At 39.0% G+C, this 27,395-nt stretch overlaps 1 protein-coding gene across 1 annotated transcript in view; it reads right to left on the bottom strand.

The window, feature by feature from the left end:
• The window catches only part of LOC108657712 (uncharacterized), a 111,843-nt gene that overhangs the window by 48,610 nt on the left and 35,838 nt on the right, over positions 1 to 27,395 (bottom strand). The window contains exon 2 of the mRNA XM_089263737.1: positions 17,142 to 17,184. The gene's annotated coding sequence lies outside the window, so the exon portion shown is untranslated. The remainder of the gene's footprint in view (positions 1 to 17,141; positions 17,185 to 27,395) is intronic.

Below are 27,395 nucleotides of genomic sequence, written 5' to 3'. Positions count from 1 at the left end.
ATATGCCATAGATATTTATCGTCTCTCAACTAACGATGTCAACTTACACATCGTTAAACATCGATAGATTTATCTTAGTCACTGCCTCTACCGGCTGCCTCTGAAGACATTTTCTGTGGACAACGCTTTGGGCTGGATTAGATATATATAAATTAAGATGCTGTTCGACATGCTTGAAAGCCATTGGCACGCCATCTGCCTCGCAGGGCTCGGCTCGGCCCGTGGGCACTTGAGTTCGATTTTTGTTATCTACAAGCTGAGATGCTGTTTGCGCCGTCATTCAGCGCAACTCAAGCTTATGATTATCTGTGCTGCTAAGGTGCTTATCCAATTATCTAGCAAGTCACTTTGACCTTGTCTGGGTGTGAGTGCGCGCGTGTGTGTGAGTGCGTGCGTGCGTGTGGTCAACCGCATGATTGCGCTGCGTGCGTCGTTTGTCGTGCATTATTGAAACTAAATTGAAGTCGTTATTCAATTTGGCTGCTTTGATTGACGAGCATTTCATGCAATTTGCATGTCGCCATCGCCAATGCAAAATTGGTTAATTAAAATTCCAAATTGCCACCAAGTGGATCAATTAAACATTTATGGGCGTGACGGAAGTTTTGCCATTTGCTAAAAGCTGTCAGTCTTCGGTTGGGTCCATTGTTAGTCGATAAACACGAGGCGAGCCAATGGCATATTAAACGCTCCGCTTTGTATGGGCCAATATTTTCGATAGATGCATAATTGATGCGCTGTGACCAAATTTGTGGGCTCAACACATCGCTGCAGATGCTGCTGTGGTGCGCTGTGGTGTGGTGTGATGTGATGTGGTGTGATGTGATGTGGTGTGATGATGGCAGCATCATTGTATGCCGCATGCTGCTAGTAAAAATATTTATTTTAATAAATTAAATGCAGTTTGTGCATATAAACGAGCGCATCAGCATGCATTTTTCATATTTTTGAATGCAGTTTCATAAACTACCCCAAGCAGCAAACAAGCAGCTCATGCGCTTACATACCTACTATATGTAAATATGTATGTCTGTATGTATGTATATGTATAGAAATGATATGGAAAAAGCGCACATAAATTACTTTTATATTTTGTCGCTATTTTTATATTGCCAACACTTGTGCGGAAATTGCGCGATGAAACGACTCGACGGCAAAAGCTACAGCAAAGAAATGGCTTACAGCGCCATGGATATGCATTTTTGTAGCCAAACGGTAACACAACAGTACGGCTAAGCCCCCCACGTTTCAGCCACGACAGACGACAGCGAATGAGCGAGGCAGGCAGGAGCCACTCTGGCTGGGTTGGGTGAGCTGTTGCTGCTGCACGGGGCGTATACGCGATATTTACGAGAGATACGCAGCAAATGGCTGCACTGCAAATGCGCCATAATTCAGCTTGAAACAAGCTGAAAACAAAGCAACAACAAAATGCACAACAGCCATGCAAAACAACAAACAAAATAAAAGAGTGGAAGTAGTGAAAAAAACAAAAAAACAAAAACAAAAACAAAACAAAAGGAGCATAAAAAGAATTAACTAAATTATGCATCTTGCACTTAAAGCGGACGTTCGCACGCTTTAAATTTATGTTACGTCGACAAGTGGAGAGTGCAATGATTGGCCCCGCCGCGTATTACAGTTAGGCTGTAAGCAATGAGAGCGATAAACATTAACCACACCAGATAAATATGCAATTACTATGCAAATGGCAAACGGCAAGAGAAAGTCAAAGCAGGCGATATGCAATTGCTTCGTATTGGCTCTGCCAGAGCAGAGTCTAAATAACAGATTATCTGAACTGCAACGGGATCAAGCTCACAATATATATGTACATATGTGCGTACATGCTTGCTTTAAAATCCAATTAAAACAGATATATACATATATGCATACATATGCCATATGCAAGTCTTAAACTTGAAGCTGAGCTCCTTTTGAGTGCATTCGCTTATAAATAGATGTCATACATAATTGTAGAAGTTGAAGCTGCGCACTTTCCTCTTGTATGCAGGCGAATGAAGTGCTTTGAATGGAGCTGTAAAAGCAGACCAACATTTATGCAAAGCGTATCACATAGAAACTGAAACAAAGTAGAAGCCGAGTTAGAGCTGAAAAGTGTAGGACTAGAAGTGGCCAACAGGTAGAAGACTAGAACATACTCTGTATAAATTACCAAGGGAATTTACAATAACAGAAAGAGACAAGTAAAGGAAAAGAAATACGTGTATGAAAAAAAAACACCCCGTTCAATAAATTACCCAAAAATACTAAAAAATACTAAAAATACTAAAAATACTAAAAAAATACTAAAACTATATAAAAGTAAATTAAGTGGAATTTATACGACTTGATAGTACTTTGACTTAAATTTTACTAAGGCTTCTCGATCAATAATAGATATGCCATTCGGCATACATACCAAGTCAGCTACAAGTCAAACCTTCAATTATACGGAGTATACATATTCACTGGCTTCAGGTCATAATACAAAAACTAGTTGTAATTTAATTAAAATAATAAATAAAATATATGAAAAATTTCACAAACATTAAATTTAGTTTTCAAAAGTAATTTCACTTTTTTGCTAGCGACTCAAAGTTGAATATAATGAAATCATGATCTGTGCGTGATTCAAAAAGTCGAGGTAAACACATTTTCAATTAACAATCAAATTTCACATTGAATAAATATAAAAAGCTGTAATCGAAATTCTTTAATTTTTGTTTCACTAGATTAATTAAAAATGAATTGATATACGTATGTGTATATATTATATATACATATATGTATATGTATGTGCATATATATTGCTCGCTGCACAGCAATGGGTTCATTTTTTGGTAAGCACATGCAGCTCTTCTAGTGAAACTTATTTGTTCATTTTTCATTTCATTCGCGTTTTTTGTCGAATATTTTGTTTTTTATTTTTGTTTTGCCAATAATTAACGAACAAGCGCTTATGTAAAAGTTGTTCATTGTAGCAAAAACAAATGAACAAAATGAAGGCAGCAAAAAAATGAAGTACGTCTGTGTGTGTGTGTGTGTGACTGTGAACACAACAAGCGCATTAAAAACGAACAAAAATATATATATAAGTGCAGCACATAAAGAGGCGTAACAATAACAAACATGTGCCATATACAAATAATTCGCGTTGTCGAGTTTCCCATTCGAAACTCCCTCAGCGACACACGAAATTGTCAAACAAGCTTTGCGCGAGGGGCTGAGCAGTGGCAGTGGGCGGGGCAGGTATTTCAGCCAGCAAAAAGAATTGAAAATTAAATTTAAATGTAAAACAATTTGCCGCAGTGTCTGACGTGGCCTTTGAAAAGCAAACTATTTTCTTGCCCAGAGCTGGCCAGGCAACCAACTCGATGGCATTTTGTGGCCAGTGGTAAATATTAAACAAGACCCGAATGCAAGAGCAGAGCAAAAGAAAAAACAGAGAAATTAAAATTGTTAAAAAAAAGAGTGCTGTGACTGATATACTCTGGAATTGTCTGCTGTAAAACATGTAATAAAAAATATTACAAAAAATTGTTGCGAGTTATGTGATAATTTAATTACACATATCGCATATACTGAAATACATTTCTTTATATGTAGCTTGAAATATAGAGCTTAAAATGCAGCAAATTAGCCCAAAAAAAGGTTTTTTTTCAGAACAGGCTTATACCTATTCTATTTGGAGAGTCCAGATAGATAGAGCTAGCTAAGGAATTGAAGAGTGAGCGAGTTAATGCTGATTGAAGCAAATTAAAATTGGCAGCTTTCAGTCAGACAGTATTGTAAAAAGCTCATGATATGTGCAGCTATTATTTATAAAAAGTTGTTTAGCTATGAGTGTGCAACTATTTTACAGTTAATTAGGCTCAAAGTAGCAACAGCTGATAAGAACAGATAAGAGAGAATAAGATAGGTAGGCAATCAACGATATGTATATCGCTTTCCTCAAAGAGAGAGAGAGAGAGAGAGAGAGAGAGAGAGAGAGAGAGAGAGAGAGAGAGAGAGAGAGAGAGAGAGAGACGACGACGACGACGACGAAAGCAACTGACTACTCTTTACACAGATAGAGTATTGTAGAGTCCAATAAGCCGTAATCTCTATTCCTCACAAAAAAGATAAGAAAATTTATATTGCTAGCCTAGGCTCTGCTCTGAAATGTCTCAAAGAAGATGTTTCCCGTGTATTTAATCAATAATAGACAACTGTTCTCGCTTCTACTTGAAAAGCTAATTAGCTATGCCTCGATGTCTGCAAAAATATACATTTTTTACGCACACTGTGAGAAAAAAAATATCAGAGAGCCACCGAATACGATCAATTCGTGCACGATCGGCTTGTGCATTGACTGCGTGCATGTGTATGGGTGTGTGCACATGTATTTGTATGTGAATGTGAAGAGCGATGGCATGGAGTACTTGAGCTCTTATTCCTATGCATAAACGCCAATCACATCTCTCCCTCAACGATCTTCGTTAGCAGCGCCACACACGAATCGTTCAACTCAAGGAAAGAAAAACGAATAGAGCAGAAGTCTTTTGCCCAGAACGCGATTCGATTGAATTACTTTGTAGATGTGACACTTTTATTGTATATAAAACCCTCCTATAAAGTAGTAGACTCATTCTTAAGATTATAAAGTGGTTGGCATAGACCTACTAAGGCATTGAAAACCTCTGCATATACGCATATACTTATATATTCAGCTATGTTCTTATATATGTACGAATCTGTATTTACATATCTATATATATGTATACGGTGTATTCATGTACACATGCATATATACATATATATATATATACATATATACATATATATTTTCTCTACTCTATATGTACATATATATATATATATATATATATATATATATATATATATTCAGCATTCGTCGCAGGCAAATGAACACACTTGAATAATCGTCTCTTTGGGACTTATCTCGCACTTTAAATACGTTGGCGAATTTTAATGAAAACGTCCTTTCAACGCCAGATAAATTATTCAAAAGTTTGCCACTGCCACAGTTTTGTTTGTCCATTGTTGCTGTTGTTGTTGTTGTTGTTGATGTTGTTGCATTGTTTCTTGTTTTCTCTTTTTTCGCCATTCCTGCTGCTGTTGCTCCATTCTTATTTTGCACCTTTTGCGTGAAAAGTTCGCTGAAGGCTGAAGTGTCGTCATCCTGTCCACAACCTGGCCATCGCAGTCGCGTTCCATTGTTAGCTGCTTTAGCCCCATTCGCTCGCTTGCCTCGCTCAATTCACAGTCCATTTCAAGTGGCTGCTGCTGGACGAGATCTTTTGCAGTTTTTTGTTTTGTTAGCCAAACGGAACAATTGCAAGTATTCAAAATGTCTTAAGAACTGGCAAGTGCAAAGACAAGCTCCGATAGCGCAAACTGCACAGCTGTCTTAAAGCAATGAGAAGCCCTAGGCGACAGCTACCTGTACAAACTCAACAATATCTTTAGCTGGCAGCAATTGCAGTTTTATAATACATATACCATTTCGTTGGGCCTAAGGCAAATGCGAAACGAAATAATGAAATTTTATAATGTCAAGTAAATTATAGTAAATGATAGTGTTACATTCTGTGCTCATTAATCCAACTTTAAGCTGTTAATGGACTTTTAATGCCGTGAACTTACTGAAAATAAGGTTCCGGGCATTAGGTTTAATACAAACGGGCAGAAGCCGCTGTGGCAGTATCAGAAATTCAATAATTTTCGATAGGGAAGGCCATCGGTGCAGCTCAAGCTCAAGCAAAATCCAGCGAATCCTTGCCGATGGCCCAAGCTCACTCCACTCTCATCACAAGCTACTCCCAAACGCAGATTAAGCTCAGGTCAAGCTCAGAGCCCGCTCAACCGAAGCTCACTTCAAGCTCACTCCAAGCTCAGTCCAAGCTTAGCTATAGCACAGTGTAAGCTCAGGCCAAACTCAGACAAAGCTCAGCCTTAGCAGCTTAAGCTCACCCCAAGCTCCGCCCAAGCTTAGCCGAAGCAAAATAACATCTCTTCCTTATTTCAGTCATAGCTTAGTCTAAGCTTAAACTTGCCGCAGCCCAGGTTCTCTCCAACCTCAGTTTAAGCTCCGCCTTAGCTCAGTCTAGGTTTACTCCAACCTCACTCTAAGATCAGCTATTTATATGTATATGAGTGTATACACTTTTTTATATTTCTAACTTTAATTGAAGGAGCAGCTCTTCATAGAAGTCGGGGTATTTTCTAGTAAGAACAGTACGGTCTACAACTCTCTTGCTAATTATACAGAGAACTTTTCAAAAGTAAATGGTCGACCTACAGGCAAAGTGAGTGAGAGGACGACAGAGAGACAGACAGAGATCAAGATCGAAATATATAGGGATGGAAAATGAGAGTGAAAGCGTTCCTTTAATCCTTGATTCTGCTAACAATCTAAGGGAATTATTCTTAGTGTATTAGAGAAAAACAGCCCAGCAAGCCTTAGCTACTCGCATCGCCAAGCCATATATTTCAAAGTCTGTTAAAAGTCGATAAATACAGATTTATAAATGTTTCCTTCAATTTTGGGGGCAAACGTTAAACTAACTTTGCCCCATAAATTATAATTAGCAACAAAAGTCACACATGGAGTGTTTTTATGGTTGTGCTTGACATAGTTTTATATATTTAGAGGCTATCACTTTTTATACGATTCTAATGGGTGACCCATTCGCCACACAAGTCGTATAGCACATTTCTAGTGTCCACTGCAAGCAGCATATATGTATATGTAGTATACTGTATGTATGTATATGTTATGTTATATATGTATGTATATATATATATATATATATATATATATATATATATATATATATCTAGTTCCGTTTCAAGTGCCATACACAAAACGAGTGTGAAAATGGTCAGCGGCAGCCGTTATAGCCCATGCACAAGCTATATGTAGCTGAGCTGAGCTGGGCTGGGCTGGGCCATTGGGGTTGGCCGGGTTAGGTTAGGGACAGGAGACCTGGACACAGGACACTGGAGGCTGGACGCTGGACACTGGCCAGACTGGTCAGACAGCAGCGGTTAGGTCGTTGTTCGTCGTTCGTCGTTCGTTGTCGGGGGTTTGGGTGACAAAACGAAAATGCCGCTTGCGGTTTTACTCAGCTCTGCAAAGATTTTACCACATGCAAGTAATTTCAAATTTATAGATTCAGATTTAAAATGTTTTAAAACTGAGAGAAGCAGAGAGAAAGACAGATATAGAGAGAGTGGGAGAGAGAGAGAGAGGGGAAATTGAAGTTTAGTGAAGTGAAGCTGTTGGGCAAAGTGTTAAATGCGCTGTGAATGGCACGATGCAGAGTTTTGCGGCTTTAAGGCCAGTTTTATGACATTCGGGTTAGCACTTGGCCACACTGCAGCGTACGTTTTTAATAGAGTGTCCACGAGTCCACAGAAGCCTCACCAAAAATGGAGCACTTAATATCAATAAATACCAGTTTTGTAGCCAACTTAATTTGACGCAAAAATTTGCTATAATTATTTATAGTTTATAGTTGAAAGTCTGTTAAGTCTATTCAGATACTCATTGACAAAAGTGAATTGAGTTTATAGGTCTTGCTCAATGTAAGTCTTATTGCTCGTTCGTCAGTCCGTAAAATGAAAATCATGCTATTTATTTTGATAATTTGTCGTTTGATGGCTCTAGCAGCACTTAAGCCTTGAATGTGTATTCTGCAGTCGGTAATTGCCGACAGCAAAGCTCTCATTTGTCTCGCATATTATTGAGTTTCAAGTGCCTGCAGCAAGTGACCCTCGAGTCAAGAATTCAATCCGAAAATCATTTAAAAAATTGATTGCAAAATACATAAATGATGTTCCGCTATGATTCATATAAAACGTCAAGCTCTATGGCGTATCATATTTCACAGTACAAAAAGCGAGCGCATATATAAATAACAGTCAAAAGGAAAAAAGCACACAAACTATTGGCCGACTGACTGACGGGCAATTGACAGGCGAGGCAACGCCAACTAGCCATGGGGAAATTATGAGCCAATCAATAAAATTTCTAAAAAAAAAAAAAAAAAAAAAAAATAAAAATAGAAGGAAAATGTAGAAAACTATGCGAAAATATAGAAAAGCGCACACACACACACACAGACACACATGCCGACTACATATATTTGGCGTCTAACAAATTGGCAGCGGGTATATTTTTTGATTAAGCATTCCCCAGATACGAATTAAATCAATAACTTTTTTTTTTTTTTTTTGTTGGGGTCGAGCGACAGGCACAAGGCAAAATGCTAAACGCGCAGTCGAATCGAGCCTGAGCCGGGGTTTCGGTTTGGCAGCCTGCCCGCTGGCAAACAAATTGAATTCAAAACTTCTCCCGGCCCGCAGACACCAAAATAAGGTTAGACGAAGTTTTCAGCGTATAAATGGATGCCAGCAGAGCAAAGCAGCAAAGCAGCAGAGCAGTCAAGGCGCACCACTGGGTTACGACGTACCAATAAACTTAATGAAACGTAATTTGAATGCCACTCAAGTGGCCCGGCCATTGGCTACCGTTGCACTTGCTTCTCAGGTGCGACTGGCCAGCGGACGGAGCTGCTCGCTGCCCACTGCCCGCTGTCCGGTTGCCCAGTGGCCAGTGGTCAGCCGTATAGCAAATCGTGTGCAAATTGAGCTGCCAGGGGTAAAATTAACTGCTCGACCTACTGCATGCCGTGGAAAGCCATGTCCGATTTATAGCCCTGGATAATGCAGGCGACTTACGTGTCCTCAAATTATGCAGCCACTGCATTAAAAAGCGCAGCACACACACATACACACACACACCGCTATATGTATATATAGTCTGCAGTCGAACTCCAACCGTATGCCAGCGCTGACCAACACTGGCCAAAGGCATTAAATGTCGAACAGATGGCATCAATTTTTACCCGAAATGAAACTGAAGCTGTGCCAGACGCGCCTAGCGTTCAGCAGCGAGTGGATAGCAATCGAAATGAGTATCCATAAAGAACACATGAATACTTTTTCTGCTGGCAATAGGAGGATGCAAAAGGGGAGGCGGTAGGAGTTGGGTACGACAGCAAGACCTTTTGTATTCCTAGCGCCCATTTAGAGGACTTTGTGGTTGTGGCTTAGCAGCTGTGATAAGCACTCCAGACATTAATAGATTATTCGGCATATAACCATATTAGAGAACTTTGCAAATAAATACAAGAATTTTACTGCCACAAAGCTATTTTGTCCAACATTCGATAACAATAGTATTGCCACAGATAGTTCTTAATATATTGATACATCGATAAACAAGAGTGGGGACAATAAACTCGAGTAAACATCAAGTGAAAGAGGAATTGGAATATCAGGGCTATTAATATCAATCATTGTTTGGTCTATTTACATGAAAGCTGAGTGAGAATATAATTGGCATAATAACTACATTTGCCATGCGATAAATGGTACTTTGAAAAGTTCTTCATATATCGCATCATTGATAATTCGATACAATATCAAATCGAATCATGCATATTGTATAAGTAAGTTTCAAGCATGCCAATCTTAAGTCTAGTCCAGTCGTATCCTCACTAAATTGTACAAAATGCTATCCCCATGAAAAAAATCGTTTTTGATTATTATCGATAATTTTGGAGAGTCTTAAACACTGATCGCTTTGCCATTTCCAGCCATCGTGATTAGACTGTGTATCAATTTTATCAATTTTATCGACAATCCAATCGATGTTGTTAAAATACCAGATTTCGATAATCTTACAGTTCTATAATTAAAAAATTAACCGTTTACTGTCGAGCTATTCATTTCAATTTGAGTATCGATAAATAAAGGATAAATATCCACAAGATATAGATATAGATATTAATATTGTTGTTTGCTTAAATTTCGATAATTTACCGTATGTCAAAGTATTCATTAGAAATTAACTAACGAAAGCCGCACAATGTCCAATAGAAATGAAAATGATTACCAACAAATTATCGATTTTAGTTGCTTCAATCAATATCAAACTGATTATCGTCCAGCCTCATCCATTATTAACCATTTAAATGCTCGCCGATTCGTAGGTCCGTAAAAACATTGTTGGCAGACAACCAAAGATGTTGTCGATTTACTGCCATCGAAGAGAAAACAAAATGAAACTTAAGTAGAGAGCATTAACACTTGCATTCACTTACACTCAAATAAGTAGCGCCATCAATCACTGCAATGAGTTCAACACTCACATTTGCGCGCGTACATAACATTCATTGGACAGCAAACGGACGGAGAGCGAAACAGGAACAGGAAACACAATGCGAATAAAGTGTTATGAGAAGACGGACGGGTCTGTCAATGGGTGGGGGGCAGAGTGGATAGCGTGCGTTGGTCCTTCAAAGGCAGACATCGGCATTGGACAAGGCTGTAGACCCGAGGCGACCTGCTCTGCTCTCCTTGTAATGTAATGTAATGTAATGCGCGTGCTGCCAGCTAAAAATGAAGAAAACCAAGCGTCAGCCTGCCTGGACCAAAGCAAAGGACCAATCGAACGGAAAGGGGGTACGAAGGGAGGTAGTTCGGGTCTGGTCTGGCAAAAAGCAACATTGGCAACAAAAGCGAAAAGTGCCTCTGCGAGTGGAGTAAGAAAAAAATATTTGTGCAGTGAGAGCAAGCGAGATGCACTCTGAGTAAGGGAGACAAAGAGCGGGCCTATCGAAGGGGTCAAAGTTTCGGCGAGGTCATTGAGTCAGGGAGTGCAGTGAGTATGTGTGTGTGTGTGTGCGTGCTCAACACGTTCAATATTTCATGGTGTCGCTTACAGGCATCGAATGGCCAAACAGACAGCCAAAGAACTGTGCCTCCAAGGCGCACAGCATCGAGAGAGTGGGACCAGGGCCAGGGACGGTGCTGGGTCGTTAGCTGAGGCCAAATTCGTGCGGCCGCTCAAATAACGCAGCTTTCGAAATTAATATAGCAAAAGGGCCGCAACAAAGTGCAGCCATAGAATTCGTTCTGAATTCGTTCAGCTATGGGGTCTACAAAAGAGCAGTGAGGCCCACAGTGCTGTTTGTAATCAAAGGAGAGAGAGAGTGAGAGTGAGAGAGAGAGAGAGGCAGAGAGAGGCATAGAGAGTGAGAGTGTGAGCGAGAGGGGGATAGCAGGTGTGCCGATCAGATGAACTGCGGCACAGCAATAGGCCGTTGGTCAATTGAAACGGTTCAAAGTGTATTTGGCCCGGCAGCAATTTGCCCCTGCCACGTATCATTTGCCAACGTATTTTTTTTTCTCAGTACGGTTGTTGTTGCTGGTTTTGTTGCTGTTGTTGTTTTCTTTATTGACGCGCCCATATAAATTTCAGTCCGGCAAATGGTTTTTATTGGCAGCAGCGAGTGCCAGCACACCACCGGGCACACTGTGGCACAGGGCAGCGCCTGGCCCGGCCAGAGCTCGGCCACAGAGCGCCAAGTTCAATTGCCACCAATTGCTGCACGAACGGCGGCCCAGGCTCAAAAAGGTTAAATTTGGAAATTGGTACGTGATTGGATTCAAAGCGCAAAATAAGTGCGTCAGTCGGTTTGTTGTTGTTGGCCGTCCGCTTCACTTATGAAATGAAAAAGAAAACGAAAAAAATAAGCGAGCAAACAACGAAATGAAATAAAAATAAAAAAAACACATGGCAAAAATAATAAAAAAAAATAAAATTATATATTATATGGCGTATGCCGAATACTCTAACAAAATGGAAAAAAATGGGGAAAGGAAAAAAAATAGTTGTAGATTATTGTTTTACACAAAAAACTAAATGATAAGCTCAATATTTTTTATACACTTTTTTTTTGGCGAATATATATTGTTATTAGTTTAGATGTTGATATTGGATGATCTAGTCATATTATATATATTGAATTGTATATTAATAGTATAGTACTATTGTTATAAATTGTTGTACTTTTTATAGGCTATATTAATTTTAGTTGACTCCAGTTTTGTCAATATCTTTTAAATAAATAAATAAATAGCTAAAATAGATTACTACATTTTTTATTCAATATTTAGAGCTTAGTCGTACTGCCATTTTTATTGCCTCACCTGTATATGTTAAAACTATTTTTATTTATCTATTGAATTAAAAAAAAATATATTTTTATGTGTACATATGTAAATAAAAAACATATTTAAATTAATAGGCATACCCTGTTTTCAACTTATATGCATTTTAAATTTATAAGAAATTCAGCTGAATATTTAGATGTAAATAATATCAAATTCTCTCCACAATAAAATAGATTTGACGAATTTTTTCAACTAATTTAGCTCTCAAATGACTTTAAAACAAAGAGCTTGCTGAATTCAATATACAGCACTGGGAAAGCGTATAGGCCACATGCATAACAAGGCTGGCAAATCGCAAGTAAAAGGGGTAATACTGAGCCATGTGAATGTGAATGTGAGTGGCATTGGGCGGAGTGGGATGGGCGTGTTTGGTTCACTGTTTTCGCTGTGATTCGAAGAGAGAATTGTAGCATATTTTTTTGGCACGCTTCGTCGCTCGATTTGTAATAAGAAATGTGTTTTTTATTTTGTGGTTTGAAAAATTAGAACTCTTGCCAACAGCCAACAGCCAGCAGAAACAGCAAACAGCAAAACGATGGCGAGCACATGGCAAGCACCCAAGTATCACACACACACACACATACACAGAGCGTGTTTTATAGAATATCTGTGTATTCGTGCCATTGGCCAGCAACATAGTTTGTGGCTGCTTGATGGCCTGGCTATAAAACGTCGATTTGTTTGTGTTTTTGTTTTGGTTTTGGTTTTTTTTTTTTTGTGCAAGCCGAAATGAAAATGAAAATGTGTGTGCGGAAGAAGCGCCAAGCGAAATTCAAAGTCAGCTAATAACTGGGCAATGGCCGTGACAGCGGCATGTTGTCAACATGTTTGCCAATCAGCCAGCGACTGTCAACACTGCGTATGAGTAATACGCCAACATCAGCTCGGAATGTGCGCGAGGGCGATTTCGCGAAGTGGCAAACGAGATTTTGCAACATATTTGAAATTTACGCTTGATTTTAATAGAGAATTTCACGTTTGGCATTTGTTTAATTATTGCAGTCAATTTAGAAGTTATGCAGAGATGCATGCTCTATGGCTGAGGCTAAGAGTAAAATGGGAAGGCAGAGTGTGAGGCCATCAGAGTTGTGGTAGGGAGTGGCGGAATTTTTTTAGGATGGACCACTTTAACGGCTTGAAATAATTGTATTTTGAGGCTTATTCTACATGCCAAATTTTTTGCAAGGCTTGATTGGACTTTAAGGTTTATTCTACATGCACAATATGTTAGGGTGGACCACATTCATGGCTTGCAGTAATACAACTTTAAGGCGTATTTTGCTCGCATAATTTGTTAGGGTGGATAGTGGTCCACCTTAAGGCTTATTCTACAAGCTCTTTCTGAGATTGAACAGTCATCCAAATAGTTTGGGTAGGTATTGCACCTCCAAGTTCTTTCAGAAGAAGACTAATATTCCAGCACCCGCTAGACCTACATAGATCCGCCACCAACCTCAAGGCTTGATCGTCTCTTCAGCTTACAAATTTTAAGGTATTCATAATTCCATAATCTTTACCTGTCTATTTACTAAATCCTAAAATGTCTTTCTTTTCCTCTGATATGTATCCTAGATTGAATTTTCTATAGAACATTGGAACATAGGACACAGAGTTGTTAGTAAATATTGTATACATTTCATAAAGTTCTGTTTAGAATACGTACTCTAAAAGGTAGCAGAGCTTTAACATGAGTACATATATATGTATATGTATATAATATTTTTAGTATGCGATAATAATCGTTCTGTGGAGAGCTAGAGCATAGTAATCCGTGGCAATGCTATGGCAGTGCTAAATTTCAAACATTAGCTTACCGCAAAGCCCAATTGAAAGCGTTTTCTAACAGTTTTGGCCACACGGCCAGCCCAGGTGCGATGCTGACACAAGGCTGACCATAATTCGACCGCAATTTTGATAAGATTCACCAATAGCTTTCGACGCATTGACAACATTCGTATTGCAGTAGTTGTTGCATTTAATTAAAAAGTCATCACAATATTTCTGCTGTCATTATTTGAAAATACATCCATATATATTATACATAATATATATATTTCATGCAATGCTTGTTTTTAGGGGTAACATCTGTATAGAGTTTATCTACATATGGCAAACCATTTAACATGTTTATTTTTACTGCATATCTCATTGGGCAATTTACAGATTTTGTTGTTGCTTTTCTTTGGCGGTGATTTTATAATTTGCATACCCTGTACAATGTGCGATCATGGGGCATTATGTTCTGCGTTGCTAAGATTGAGAACTAACAATTGGTAAATATAAAGGCGATTTTGCCTGAAAATTTATAAAATATCTGCCCAGACACAAACTGAACTAATTATTGTATTAAAGGTCTCATCAAATTAATCTTCAATTAAGCCAGGGTACTTCAATGTCTAGCCCTTGGTACATTCGCTTTTTAGCTGTTTATATTTTTTATTGTTTTTGTTGCTGATATCATAATTAATTGTCGTTTATTATGCGGCGCAGAATGCGTCCGGTTCCTGCATAAATTATTATTGTCATGTTTGAAAAAAGAACAACAACAACAACAGCAGCAAAACAACAACAACAACAACAAGAAAAAAAAACGAACTAATAACAATTTGCACTTGTGTAGGCCGATATGAATAGATGCAAATATTTCTTTTTAGGTTATTTTTAATTACATAATTGGCCCTAATTAGATGCGCAAATTAAATGAATGCGCGCCAGTTGAACAAATTTCACGAAACAATATCCAACAACAACAAAAACAAATTGGGAAAAAAAGCGAGAGATATTAAATAAAAATCAGCGAGTGTATGTAGGACGTCAATTGGAATTTGATTACATTTGCATACACAGACAGATGAGACATTGAGAATTATTGCCTGAATGATGGGAGCTGCAAATATTTAGAAATAGGCGTGGGCGTAAGGCCTAGGGAGCTGCACAGTAATTACTGCCAATTACGATAATAGTGAGAGGGAGAGTGAGGGAGAGAGAGAGAGAGAGAGAGAGAGAGAGAGAGAAAGAGAAAGAGATGGGGCGGCAGAGAATGAGAAAGAAAGGCAGAGATACAGAAAAGAGATAGAAAGAGTATGAGAAAGGAAAACATAAACATAACGAAAAGGAGGCATAGAGAGGGAGAGAGGAGAGCGAGAGGGAGGCAGAGAGAGGGAGAGATATAGTGAGACACAGAGAGACCGAGTTCAATAAACAGAGAATGGAGAATGAAGCACACGGAGGGAGTAAAATAAGGAAAGCTATAAACAGGCAGAATATAAATGCATACATATTTGTTTATATGAGGAATCCGAGAATCCTCACTATATAAAAGATAGCAGAAGTGTTAAAGAGATTAACCTTCAGAGAACGATTCATGTAGAGTGAGACCATTAGAGAGAACAAAAGGAGTAGGAGGAAGAGCAAGAGAGAAACACGGAAATATAATACTCAAACAATAAAGATAGAGAGATAGAGAGAGAGAGAGAGAGAGAGAGAGAGAGAGAGAGAGCGAGAGGGGAGAGAGAGAGGCAAAGAGTTCGATTAGGAATGTTGAATAATAGGTTAGATTGACAAGATCCTACATTGCTCACATATGCCTTGCTATTCTACTATAAAAGCCATGAGATCTACTCTCAATTCCAATGATTGTGCATACTCGTATAAGAATATAAACATGGATATGTATGTATGTACATACATATGTATATACACAAACAGTTTCATCGACTTTCTTTAAGCGACTTTGCAGCAAACGATGCTGATCTAAGCAAACTTTCATAATTTATCTTTTATATAAAGAAACTTTCCTTTACTCATGTTAAGGACTATTAAATGATAAATCTAAGAAATATTCTATTTTTATATATGTATAAATACTTTTTCTTGAGAAAAATAAAGCGAATGCTGAATGAGAAACAGCATGCCATATTTTGACCGAAATTTAATTCGGAGTAATGGAATGGGATAGATTTGTTCAGCTATTATGCTGTAAGGCCAACAACTTTTGCAGCTGCAGAGAAATGGGAGACGGGAGACTGAGATGCCATGTATTTGAAGTGTGGCTTCATTCAAGGCGCATTGAGGCGCTTCTATGAAACATCATTAAATCAGCGCAAAAGTTTACAAACGCATTTCATTTCGAAATCATGGCCTGGCCAGCAGTAAATGGTAGCAGCGAGATGGTAACTGTTAACCGGTAGATGCAACAACAGCAACAGCAACAGCAACAGCAATGGCAACAGCAGCAAACAACAAACAGAGCTCGGTACTCGGAGCATTACAAATTACAAGTTGCTGTCTGTCAGAGAATCGCAGCTCCCGGAGCAGCACAAAAAGCAGCCCGCAAAACTTTGACGAGTGCTAGAGGAGCGCATAAAAAATCAGCTAGTAAATGGATGGATGTTGGCTAGAAAGACGCTGCAGAGACGCAGAAAGAGAAAGAAATTCTAACGAGTGAGAGAGAGAGAGAGATTGGGTATGGGCGTGGGTGAAGGCAACAATTGCAATCTGTGGCGCTTGAACAACGCTTAATGTTGCCTACAACCGCAATGCCAGGCCATTTATCATTCAGCCGAGCCGAAGCGGGCGAAAGGCCAAGGCAGAGGCGGTTGACGAGCGAACCGGGACAGAGGAGAGCGAGAGAGAGAGAGAGAGGGAGGGGGGGGATGAGGAAACAGCATGGTAGGCAGAGACAGACAGATGGACGGATAGAGGGACCAAACTGAATGACTGACGCGCGACAGACTGACAGAAGCCGTACAATAAAATGGCATGGAGGCAGTTGCCTGACCGTAAAAAAGAACTAAATTGACCTTACGGAACTGCATCAGAGCCGTGGCGCATGGAATACGATTAAGCCTGATCTATGCTCTGGGCAGGTAAATCAAATTGCTTAGCAGAACGAATAACAATTTTGTTTTACTTTGCCTTTGGCCCAGAGCTTTTGCTCTCGCTCTGGCTCCAGCTCTGGCTCCATTGCTGTCGGCCTTTGATTATTTTGCGCCCGCCCTTATAAATTGCATACTTGTGAGCGCATTTGCATGAGTACTGCGAGCACTTACCTAAAGCGAGAATACAATTTGTACGCTGTCTTCGAAGGTTTGGCTGAAAGGAGATTCAAGATTAAACTAGAATAAACACAATTAGTTGGTTTGCTTAAAGAATATAAATACATTGTGCAAATCAAATTGAGAACATAAAAACATGATCTTAACAAAGACTATCTGTAGATATTTACAAATATTAGATTATTATGGATTAGTATCTTGCTATGATTAAGGAAATAAGAAGGAATAAGAAAATAGCTCAGGGTATCAAGTAGTTGTGATTTTTATTATATATGTAGATATATGATAAACTAAGTCAAGAACTGTTGCGTTTGGACTTGAGAGGGCTAGATAACTTTTATCTTTGTTATATTCAATTCGTAATTTATATCTGTATTTCTGTCATACTAGAAGAGGTTTCTTGGGAAGTTAATTTACGCCTATCAAAGAGCTAAGTGAACTGAATATGCGCACACAAGTGAAACACAGTAGAGTTAGGATAAAACGACCCTGGTTATAGTATGGTTAATGCGATAAAAATTCTGGTTCCGGACAAACTTATATGTGTAATTTTATACAGTGTACGTCGTTATAAGCGGATTATAGTGTATTATAAAGATGCATCAAGGCAGACATTAAAAATTTTCTATCTATTCTCTCAATCAGCACTTGGATCCAATTCTCCAATTTTCATCTTTGGATCTTGATGGCATCAGAGATTTTTGTAAATATATATGGCCAGGCTGCAATTGCGTCACTCCAGGTACGCCAGTACAGCTTGTAATTTGACTGTATTATGAAGCACCTTAAGGTCTCATTTAAATTGATCTGTTCTTGGCTCAGATCTGCCTTTCTATATTCTATACAGCTGTGTATCATTAACCAAGTAGATGCTGATCTCAGTGTCCAGCGATAGATTTCTTCATTCAAGGCATGGCATACCCTCAGCCAAGGTGTTGCCGCTGACTGTCTTAGCATTGCTCGTTTAGTGCTTTGGCTATAGTCATCAAATTAGAGTGAAGGATTCTTAAAGCCTATCAAAACAGCAAAGTAGAGAGAGAGATAGAAAGGTATAAAACGTGCTGAGTGCTGCAGCAAGTATCAATTTAACTTTGACTTGAATCACTATATGAGAAAAAAAAGTACATTTGACTATTGCCAGATCGAATTTGAATGCATTCGATGTATCTGAAGAGAGAGAGCGAGAGAGAGAGAGAGCTATGGAAATGCAAACTTGGCCAACGCTGTGCAGTCTTAAAAATGAAGCGGCAACAACACTTTTTCTGCCTCTTCTGCTGAGCTGCAGGAATATTGAGGCCAGCGCCTCGTGAACCTTGGGGCATTGCAGTTAGTTATCAAGAGAGCTTTGAGCTGCTGATTGCAACAAAGAAATTCTAGATAATCCTCTGCAAAAAAAAGAGAGAGAGAGAGAAAAGCCATTGCTGCTTAAAGCCTCGCAAACTAAACGGAAAGTGTAGCTAGAGTGTCTCTCTCTCGGTCTTCGACAGGCAAACATAAAAAATAATCAAGCATGTGTGGCTTAAAGTGGCCCATAAAATGGCCAACTGAAATGGCCAGGCTCAGTGCAATTGCAAACACTTTTATGTGTAATCACTTTTAATGCATTTTATATCAAGCGATTCAGCTTTAATTCTGGCAGTTCAAATGGAGTCAGATTTAACCAGATTCCGCTGATGACCAATAATGAGCGAACAAAGGCAAAAATGTATTACATAAATAAAGGGACTGTCAAATAGCAAACAGCTTTTGTGGCAATTTAATTTGTTTTAAGTATTCAGTATTGATTGCCATTGTCCCTAAGGATGTCGACGTATATATACATATATATATATATATATATATATATATATATATATGTGAGTGTGTTTGTTTGTATTGCACTGTGTGTGTGCATGCAATTTACTGATTAATTTAAGCGGTCTAGTAATGCATAAATTAATGTTTAATAACAGTTGCGGGCTGCCAATCCGCCTGGCGGCTGCATCGACAATGGCCTGCCAGCTGGCAGGCATTCCACATAATGAATGTGGCATCAATGCACAAGTACACAAACATGCATACATACATACATACACAGCATACAAAGCATACACACACACATACACACACACACACACACATTGGCCCGCACTTAGCTAGATGACCGTATCAATATGCTTGTGGATTTGAAATTATTTGATGGAACGTTGCACGAAAATCTATCTCTGCATGGACATCAATTACGATTTTACACTGTGTCATTGCAAGTGTTTGCCTTTATGATACCCTGTAAATATTTGATTATGGAGTCCATTCGTTTAGAATTTTGGCATATGACAAATTAGTAATAATAGTCTCTCTCTATCTATCTCGCTCTCTGTTCATCTGCTTTCGTTTACTGGCAGTTTACTTATCTCTCTCTCTCTCTCTCTCCCTCTCTCTATCTCTCTGTTTCTTGCATATCTCTTTTTTCAATTCAGCGTGTGCCATTGTCTGTCTTGTTTGTCTTGTCTCGCTTATTCTCATTTTCTCATCCACTCCTTCTCATTCTCATTCTCATTCTCATTCTCATTCTCATTCTCATTCTCATTCTCATTCTCATTCTCATTCTCATTCTCATTCTCATTCTCATTCTCATTCTCATTCTCATTCTCATTCTCATTCTCATTCTCATTCTCATTCTCATTCTCATTCTCATTCTCATTCTCATTCTCATTCTCATTCTCATTCGCATTCTCATTATCATTCTCATTCTCATTCCCATTCCCAGTCCCAGCCTCAAACTCAGCCTCACTCACCTCATTCCTATGCTCATTCTCATGCTGTCCCATTCCCACTTCACTTTCCTGAATAGCTTACAGACCATATGCTCCGCTTTGCTCAGCATGCGCTTCTTACAGCCTGGGCATTAACTCATTCGATTCTCAGCTCTGGCTATCTGATACTGTAGCATTACGAGCCATGGCAGTAGTTTGGCTGCTCAATTGTTGGCTTTGCTGGCTAATTAGCCCGCTGCCAATGCATTTGCTTCTGTTATATTTACGAGCCTGTTTCAAATTACAAATGCTTGTGCAAAGCTAGCAGCAGCAGCATTCTAACTATCAGAGGCATTGCTTTATGAATAACATAACACACACACACATACATATATATATATATATATACACACATACAGATAGACGGATGATAAGTGCAAATTGCGTTGCAATTGCAAATAGATTGATGTTCGGCAACGATATTTGGCCCATTACCAATTTACAAATTGGATGCAAAAAGTAGACAAAGTGAGTGCACAAATTAAATTGGCTTCGATATGAATTAGTCATCATAATTACAGATATGACAAACGATTGTCCAATGTAAATAACTAAATCGTTTGACATGCAAATCGCAATTACAAAATTACCAATTGCAAAATATTCTGGACACGTTTATCCAATACTCAATATCAGCGTCGTTTAGTGGATTATTACAAATATTGGACAGTGCGACGTACGCTGTAGAGGGAGCTGAACTGCCGGGACTCTCAGTTATATAGATAGGACACAAAAAAATTAAATTGTCTAGTATGTGTAAATATATGTATTTTTTGTAATATTATATTTTGTATTTTTTTTCAGTTTTTTTTTTTATTCTATTTATGTTTTTTTTTTCTATTTATATAAAATTAAAATGACTTATTTAATTTTATCGCATATTTAAATTAATTAGTTTTATTGTTATACAACAATTAAATATATATTTATCTCATCTACATATATTTTTTATATTTTTGTTTATTTTGTAGTGTTATCAATTTTTGTTTATATTTATTTATATTTTATTTTATTTATTATATATTTTATTTATTTTAAAGTTTTATTTTAAAGTTTTTATTTGCGTTACGTATTATGTCATATTTATTTAATTATTAAATGCACTTAATAACATATTTGTTATTATAATATTCAATTTATTTTATTTATATTTCACATCTATAAACAAAATGTTAAAGCTTTACAGCTGGGGTCAACAAGCTTCGCTACTTGATCAGCGCTGATCTACTTGATCTGATTATATATATATATACTTTAATATATGCCACATAGACACAGATAAAGCCAAGCTTTAAAATAATATTTCACTCCAAATGAAAAACCATAATAATAATAAAAGTTGACGCCAAGCCGCAGAAATTAAATAAATATGATTTTGTTTTTGTATAGAAGATCTAACGAAAAATGTTTAATTACAAAGCTGATTCGCATATCAAATTCAAATTAAAATCAAATTTTTGTGGCATGGCAACATTTTGCTAACAGCCGTGTGGTTAGTAAAGCTCGCAGCAACAGGGTGAGAGATAAGGAATTAGATAGGCTGAATAAATATTTAGAGAGAACAAATATTTTACCAACTGACACTGACCACGCCCAGCTTTATTACAGCTGAAAAATGTGTGGAAAAAATGTCAATTAAATGGAATCAAATGTCATTGGAATTGAAATTGTTGGCGTTGTTGGTATTTGAATTGCTGTTGCTGCATGCAGCAGTTGCTGTTGCTGCTGCTGCTGCTGCTGCTGTTGCTGCTGTAGCTGCTCTACTTTTGATTGGTGTTTGGTGTCAGATTGCGGGCTTTCTGTTTGTCCACATCGGATTTGAAATGGGCGGCAGTTAATGCCACTTAATTAATAACAACAATTTAGCTCTTTTATGTGCTGTGACACTTTTCATTTGTTTAATGATATCATTTTTGAGAGTAATTCTCTCGGTTGTTTTATTTATTTGCTATGTAATTGTAATTTATTTGCCATTTGTTGGCACTTAAAGTCTTAAGTGGCGAAATTAATAAATAAGTTCACCAATATGCGGAAGTGTGCAAGTGTGTGAGTGTGTGTGTGCGTGTGCGTATGTCACGTAATGCACATTAACGGACCGCAAAGAGCTTTATGTCAAAGATTTAAAAGTGTTGCATACTTTTGTGCGGATTTGCGAAAAGTCCAAATAAAAATGTATTAATTGTTCATAGGACAGTTCTGCCTGATACTTAAATAAAAAATAATAATTAAAAATAAAATCAAAATAAAAGTGGAATATTATAATTGAAGAGTGTTGGACAGTAGGTCCAATGTCATTCGCCTCACTTCTTCTCTATTCCATATACATGCACATACGTGTTTGCTCTCGTACTTTTTCGTATTGATCATACCAAGTCTTACTTAGTCTTAGACTTAGTTTGAGCATAATGAGGAACTTCTCTTTCAAGCAACGTTGCTTGGCTGTGAAAGCAACTTGATTTCTTAAAGTGAGTGAAGAAAGGGTGAGCGAGCATAGAGTGAGCTACATTGCCACGTTTACAACTCCAACATCAATTGCTGCTCTTATGAAACTGATTTTTGCTTATGTATATAAAATAATTATTGGCCGTTTTTCTTTTACTCACTCTCTAAGAAAATACTCAGAGCGCAGCCAATTGCAAAGGTTTTCTAATGAGTTACTTCGTAATGAGCTAAACTTTCTTTTGTTGTTGTTACTTTCTTTCGCTCTGACAGCTCGCCGAACGCTTGGTAGACTGAAATGAAGCAAAGAGACATTTGTGAACGTGAAGACCGTTGGCCATCATTGATTGATAGTGACTGAGTCTTTTAACAGCGACCTAATGCATTGAGCTTTGAGTTTATATTCATTTGCTCACTTCGTTTTACTGAGCGAATGCCAGAACTCAACAGAAACGAGAGCGAAATGAACTGAAATGCCTTGGTGAGAGGGAGAGGGAGTGAGTATGACATTCTTTGGTTGATTTCACGCATAGAGCGCAGAGAATCAAACGTGCAAACTATGTATAATATTCCTCTGCCCTAATACCTATTATTATCTGAAAGTTGTGTAAATGGACTGTGATTACTGCAGTTAACTATCGTTTGCATATTGCAGCTGAGCGAGCGGCGAGAGCTATGAAAAGTACTCAAGTTGATCATGTACAAATATACAGACATATATAGAGGACAAGTCTTTGATTTATTTGAAATATAGAGGACAAGTCTTTGATTTATTTGAATTTACTAGAAGCTACAAGCAAATTTTCTGTAACCAAACCAAATAAATTTTTTATATATTTTATATATATTTTTTTTATCTTATTGCCAGCTCGTTTTTATATCAGTTTCATCTTTTGGATGTATATCTGGTGTCATTCATAATATATGTACATATATAATAACATATCTGGCTAGCATTAAGATTTGGTTTTATGTGAGAAAGCTGAATCGCTTTCATTCAATTTGTGCCGCATCGTTGGGCTTGCGAGCTGTGTTTAATCCACCCTACATGGATTTTGGGCGTGCTGATAATGTCTCTTCATAGAGCAGGCATAACAAATGCAATGCTAATGACAGTCAGGCATTAAAGCCGCACCCATACAGGCACACATGCACACATGCACACATACATACACAACCTTGGCACCCAAATCCCAATACCCAAAATCCACACGGCTTTCAACACTCCACGTGCCAATGCAAAATGTAAATCCCTATCAGAAAAGCCAAAGTAAAAGCAAAAGCAAAAGCAAAAGCAAAAGCAGAAGCAGAAGCAAAATCAAAATGAAAACGCCGCTGCTTGGCTGCGAAGCACACAATAAATTTGCATGCCACGCACACACACATGCGGACATACACACACACACATGCGCTTATGAATAGAAATTGTTAGTACAATAACACACACACAGACACAGGCATTCACACGGTAGAAGTGTATAGAAGAGAGATATAGATATACAGATGCATAATGCCTAATAATCCGCATATTGTAATATCTGTATTATATGGAGAAGCCGCCAGAGCGACGCGACGCACGCTGCGCTGCGCTGCGATGCGGCATTTGCAACTTGTGTGCATGAATGTCATTATGCGGCACGGGACGGCGCTGGTGGCACAACCACCCGCCAGTACAATTCTTAATGCGCCCACACACTGTGTAAATATTGTATAAAAATTGCAGCTTAATCACGCCCAAACATGTGTGCAACTGAATGCGACGCTGCTGCTGCTGCCGTCGCTGCTGCCAAAGTGCCTTCAACTGCAGCTGGAATTTAGCTGCGCTGTGTACGCTTAGCCGTATCTGCGCCCGGATGACGCCTGCCAGGCTGCTGCCACTGTCAGACAAGTGTCGCTGTCGCCAGCTACCTCTCCCGCTCCCGCTCCCGCTCTCTCTCTCTCTTTTGATCTCGCTTTCTCTCTCTCTCTCTCTCGCTGTCTTGCTCTCCCATTTCTTTGCCGGCTTTGGCAGCGCTCCACATGGCCATCACGGCCGCTGCATCACTGCATTATTTGTGCTCATGTGTGGCCTGGCCTCTCTGGCTGCTCCTTTGGCCGCCTTTGCCTTTGCCTTTGCCGGCTTTTATGCCCGCAGATTTGGGTTAAAAGTAGCTTCCCTCGTGTATTTAATAGCCATTCAGCTATAGTCATAGCCACCGCCGCCGTCGCCGCTGCCGCCGCTTGACTCAGCCCACTTCTATTGCCGCATCTGCATTTTGCATTTGTATCTCGGCATTTGCATCTGGTTTTCGGCTGTATTTCTAGTTACGTTGCTCGTCGTGCTCTTGCCATCGCCAATTGAGTGTGGCTTTCAGTGTGCATATGTGCTGAAGTGTGTGTGCGTGTGTGTGTGCGTGCTTTGCTTGGCTCAAAAAATTTGGCCTCCGTTTTATTTTAGTTTCCAATTATAAATATTACGTTCAAATTGTCATCGCACGAGCTTTCAGCTAGCTCTGAACCTATTGATAAAGTCATTTCTGAGGCATTTTGTAGGGGAAGTTTGGTATGGCAAATGTTTCGGAGAGTTGCTTAAAACTTCACTTAACAGACAGCGCTAATACAGTATAATCCAGTATAACGACTATGCTTATATTGCCCGTGCACTTATTGCCATGAGAATTCTGTTCCTCAGACAAACTTTTATGAGCAAACTTACGAGATTATATCGTATTCCAGGTATACCGATGATTTCGTTCTAAACAATCAAAGTCGAAGCGTTCTAAACATCTTCGAGATCAGCTACAAAATGATATTGTCCAAGTCAGTCCGCCTAAAGCTCGAGGTTCCCTGAGCTAAGCTTAGTTTGATTTATTATTTTATTTTTATATTAAATTCCGTTATAATATTTTAATATTAATTTAGCCATTATCCATGATTACAGTAAAGTTATATTTAGTCAAACTAGATGAGTTTAGCCTGTCAGCTGCCTCGGCCTCAGCCAGCAATTGGAATGAGATAATTAAGTTGTCTTCAATTGTTTATGAAAAACTTTTCATTTCTCGCACAATTCTAATGAAAACCTTATACAGCTCCTCTTATAACAGGCATTTGTGAGGTCATTGCGTATACGCAACGTGGACGGCGTGAGGATGAAGAGGCCATGGCATAACAGCACATCATTAGCCCGAGTCGGCTCAGCTCAGCTCGGCTCACCTCAACTCAACAGCGGAAACTGTAAATCAAGTAAGTTGTTGTGCAAGCCCCAAAGCTAAACAGCTAAAAAGCCAAAAAGCTCGAAGCCTTCGCGCAATATTGGCATAGGAGCTGCCATAATTCCAAGAAGAGCAAGAAGAAAGCTAGCTATAAATTGGTATATAATACGCGTGCTGCCAACTGCGGGCTTCGGCTGGCCAGATCAAAAGTATCGCAAACATTTCCGTCAATTTAGCTGGCAGCTAGAGCCAAGTGAAGCCACGGCCAGGCACCATATTAATTATACGCAACACAAACACTTTGTTGCAAAGTTGCAAGGGAGGAGCTGCTCGCGCTGCGTGTCCAGGATCTCTGCCGGGCGCTCTTCGTCTCGGGAGCATTAAATATTTAACGCCTGCCAAAACACTAATGACAAACACTAAAACTCGACACTAAATTTGGAATGCTTTAAAATTTTATTTAAGCATCCATTAAGCGGGGCCTTAACAATGCTGTTGCTGTTGCTTCTCCTGCTGCTGCTGCTGCTCCTGTTGTTGGAAGGACAATCGCGGCGTATGCGCAATCGCAAAATAAACGCAGCATAAAATCCAGAAATGCCAAAAATAAATTCGCTACTTTAAGCTGCGGCTGCTGTTTGGCAACTCGCACTAGTTATGCCAGTAGAGCGGGGTGGGGTGGGGGGCGTGGCCCGTCGCGATACTTTGCTTTTATTGCAGGCTACTGCTGCTGTTGCTGCTGTTGCTGTTGCTGCTGCTTGCTCTTAACATTAACGTGAACTTCATGTTCTTATAAGACGCCAGTGTGCACATGCTGGTCGCGATGGGCGCTGGGCGCTGGGCATGGCATAGGTGAAAGTGCAGAGCGGCAAGGTGGCAATACAAACTTCAGTGAGCAGCGGGCAGCGGGCAGCGGGCAGAGAGAAGAGAGCAGCCGGCAGCCGGCAGCCAGAAGCAGCCATACAATTTTAATCACATTAAGTTCACCAAGTAGATAGCTGTTTGTGTGAGTGAGATGGCATTACGCTAACCTCTCTCGTTTGCGCCGCCAAACTCTGACAAGTGTGTGTGTGTGTGCGTATGTATATGTATATGTATGCATATATATATATGTGTGTGTGTGTGTTTGTTTGTAATGAATATTTGCAAGTTGTGCCTTGAGCCTCTCGCTGCAAACACAGCGCAAACAAACTTAAAAACTGTAGCGCACTCAGGCAAAATAAATACTTGAGCAACAACAACAACAGCAGCAAACAAACAAAAACAACAACAACAGCCACAAGCGGAGCTGCTCACTTTTTTCTTCGCTTTCTCGGTATTTCCTTTTTTTTTTTTTTGAAAATTTATTTGGTTAAGTGACTTTGAGCCCCTAGCCGGCATGTGTGGGCGCGGCGAGGCGTGGCATGCATATTGAAACAAAGTGACTCCCATTGCGTATACGCAACGTGGCCGTAGACGCAAAGGCAAAGCGAAAAATTAAACCGCGCCATGGCAGCGAAATCATTAGCCAAGCAAAGCCGCGAAACGCCACTCAATATAAAGACGGCGTAAAAAACAAAGCCGCTTAAACTCAGATAAGGTAAATATATATATACATATATATAAAAGAAAAAAAAAATAAAATAAATAAATAAAACAAATAAATATATTAATTATCAGGCATAAAGAATATTATGCTTTAAATATAGATATTTTATACATGTACTATATAGTGACAGCTCAAGCCTGACAAGGCGGCATTAAGAAAGCTTTTGTTTTTAAATGATATAGTTGGTTAATTTGTTGAACATTTATATGAATTGTCCAGGCTTAAGCGGAGCATAAAT

Source organism: Drosophila navojoa, chromosome X (assembly GCF_054131105.1).
Source record: "Drosophila navojoa isolate 15081-1374.11 chromosome X, UAZ_NAV_1.0, whole genome shotgun sequence".
Taxonomy (NCBI): Eukaryota; Metazoa; Arthropoda; class Insecta; order Diptera; family Drosophilidae; genus Drosophila; species Drosophila navojoa.
This window is presented reverse-complemented; position numbering and strand designations above follow the sequence as displayed.